General features: G+C 43.3%; 1 long non-coding RNA gene across 1 annotated transcript; it reads left to right on the plus strand.

Moving 5' to 3' along the window:
- Nucleotides 1-206: 206 nt before the first annotated feature.
- Nucleotides 207-2,916, plus strand: LOC119961237. Its single transcript, XR_005459622.1, has 3 exons — nt 207-681; nt 2,315-2,318; nt 2,907-2,916. It is a non-coding gene; the product is annotated as an uncharacterized LOC119961237 (long non-coding RNA).
- The last annotated feature ends 458 nt before the right edge of the window (nt 2,917-3,374 follow it).

The following is a 3,374-nucleotide window of genomic DNA, read 5'->3' on the forward strand; positions in this document are numbered from 1 at the left end:
ATGGCCACTTTTCCTACCGTCATGTCCGTCTCCCCGTCAACATTAAAAGGCCAGTGTTCTGAATGGAGGTGACGTGGTTCAGAACTGCCGTTCAATGTCATGGAGCCTTCTCTCTCTATTCAGTTCCTCAGTGATTCTGCGGGTCTTTCCCTTAGATTGCCTGGTTGGCTGATGGGTCCTTACTTCACCAGCTCAGATTCTACGGTTTGCTGATTTGAACTTTACTGACTTGATGATTATATCTGTTTGAAAGGTTATTGGAGTGATTGGAACAAGATTTCTGCTCAGCTGAAGCAGATCGTTGGGATTCTGTGTTCCTCCCGATTCGCTGATCGGGCTGTCTGTCACCAGGCGGAGTTCCTGGATTGGTTGACTCTGTGTGCAATGGCTTTGAGCGGGTATTTCAGCGTTAACTTGATTTGTTCTCTGAACTTGGCCTGAGTTACCACATAAATAAATGTGTTTGTGCAACAATTTAAATTGAGCAGCATTGCTGCAGCTGTTTCTAATGTATATGCAGATTCACCGATATTAAATAATCCGATCACTTTAATATACACGAATTTTATAACATTGACCGACCACAAAAGAATGAAGGTTCCAGATATGCTGAAGAGTAAAATCATAGATTTCCTTCTGCTTTCCATCTCTCGATCACTGTAATTTTTTCCCTTACTCTGCGTCACCAGTCCCTGACGGACCCGACTTGCCATAACAATGTGTCTGACTGTCAGAGCGTTTACCAACAGAATTAAACCGAATGGGAGTAACGGATTTGTGACCATGTCAACCCACTGAAATCCAACCCATCTAGGATCAAAATATATGCTTTCTTTCTTTTGACAGCCCCACGGTACATTGTTGAATATGAATATAGGTTGAAATGTGAAGTAGAAGGGAATGCTTTTTAATAATAACAGTATTCCAGTTGTTGCGAGAACCATAGTCGCTGTTTTGCCGGTGCAGTATTTTGTTTTCAGCTTCTCACAACAAATGGCCACAAATCGATCAAAGGAAAACGGTATGGTGAACCAAACGGAACAATCTGTGGCTGCTCCCATCAGGACAACGTGAACTCTGCACACAGGGGTGATGTATAGGAAACTCACTGGGAAATAATAATGATTCATTCTTGTCAATATGACCACGGTGATAATAACCAGAAGATCCGCCGTTGCCATGGCGATGAGGTACCGAGTGACGCAGACGGTAAGGCCACAATTTCTCCTGGACAGGATCAGAATTGCCATTAAATTAACTACAAGACAGAGACGAAAGGAAATATTTCTAGTTACTGATAACACATTGTCCTTTTCTGAATCAAGCAAAAAGGAATCTGAGTTTCACAAACCGCCTGGATTGGGCCTTGTTCTGAATTCATAATGGAAATATCCCAACCTCAGCCCTGTCGGTACAGCTGAACGCTCGTTCAATCATCTAAATGATACATGAGATTGGCAATCTGATTTCATCTGTATGACAGGTTTGCCGTTGACAGGTCATGTTTCGACAATGGAAAAATAAGTGTACACGAAGACGGCAACATTTGGCATTGGGTGAGCGATCGATCCGCCAATAAATTATCGGATTCTGAATCAGATTTACACATGCTGGAACTGGTGTCCTCAGTGGATGCACGTCAGCAGGATTACTGCATTTTCCAAGGATTACCACCAATGTCACGTGGCCATATCGTCTTCCACGATAGGGAAAATAACAATAGCATTTTTAGAGACGGCGCCCAAACAAACAATACTCAGGAATCGGCTATCGCCAGCTTTCCCCCATCCCCACAGCATGCAATCCCAGAAATAGGCCCTCTACAGGTTTTGACCCCTACCGTGTATGGAACAATGGTAGCATTGTGGATTGCACAGTCGCTTCACAGCTCCAGGGTCCCAGGTTCGATTCCGTCTGTGCGGAGTCTGCACATCCTCCCCGTGTGTGCGTGGATTTCCTCCGGGTGCTCCGGTTTCCTCCAACAGTCCGAGATGTGCAGGTTAGGTGGATTGGCCATGCTAAATTGCCCTTAATGTCCAAAATTGCCCTTAGTGTTGGGTGGGGTTACTGGGTTACTGGGTTATGGGAATAGGGTGCAGGTGTTACCCTTGGGTAGGGTGCTCTTTCCAGGAGCAGGTGCAGATTGGATGGGCCGAATGGCCTCCTTCTACACTACAAATTCTATGAAATATTCCAAACATGCAGGCCATGTGGCCGAAGTAGGCTAACATCCCATGCCCCCAATATGGAATGTCATCCCTGATCAGATAAATAGAGACTCAGAGCTTTCTTTGGAATTGACACAGTCTCCAAGGTTGGTTCCAATCCATGGATGTGAAAATCACAAGGAATGCTCGCCTTCCAGGTTCAGATCCATCTCTCGGAATTTGACATCACCTCCAATCGCCTTTCTCACAGGATCAGTCCTCCACCGCAATCAGAACCCCGCAGAGCATCATGAATAATTACTCTCGGTTTACGATTATCAGCCCCAGCACAATCAAATGACACCTCTCTCAGAATGAGACCTGCCACATAATTACTCACCCTTCCAGGAATGAATCAAACCCCCAACGATTAGCGACCACCAGGTTTAGACATCACTGTAAATAATGATATTCTACTCAGGTAACACAGTAAATAACGATTTACTTCCCAGGGAACACTGTAAATAATGATATACTGCCTAGGGACCAGTGTAAATAATGATATGCTACCCTGGGACAATGTCAATAATGAAATACTGCCCACGGATCACTGTAAATAATGATATACTACACAGGGAACACTGTAAATAATGATATACTGCCCAGGGACCACTGTAAATAATAATATACTACCCAGAGACCACTGAAAATTATGATATTCTACACAAGGACCGATGTAAATAATGATATTCTACACAGATACCACTGCAAATAATGATATTCTACCCAGTGAACACTGTTAATAATGATACACTGCCCAGGGACCACTGTAAATAATGATATCCTACACAGGGACCATTGTAAATAATGATATACTACCCAGGGAACACTGTTAGGATTGATATACTACCCAGGGAACATTGAAAATAATGTCATTCTACGCATGGACCACTGTTAATAATGATATACTGCCCAGGTACCACCGTAAGTAATGACATTCTACCCAGAGTCCACTGCAAATAATGATATGCTACCCAGAGATCACTGTAAATAATGATATACTACCCAGGTACCCCAGTAAATAATGATATACTGCCAAGGACCCGCTGTAAATAATAATATACTGCCCAGGGACCACTGTAAATAATGATATAATGCTCAGAGACCACTGTAAAAAATGATTTACTGCCCAGGGACCACTGTAAATAATGATAAAATACCCAGGGA

This window comes from Scyliorhinus canicula, unplaced genomic scaffold (assembly GCF_902713615.1).
Source record: "Scyliorhinus canicula unplaced genomic scaffold, sScyCan1.1, whole genome shotgun sequence".
Taxonomy (NCBI): Eukaryota; Metazoa; Chordata; class Chondrichthyes; order Carcharhiniformes; family Scyliorhinidae; genus Scyliorhinus; species Scyliorhinus canicula.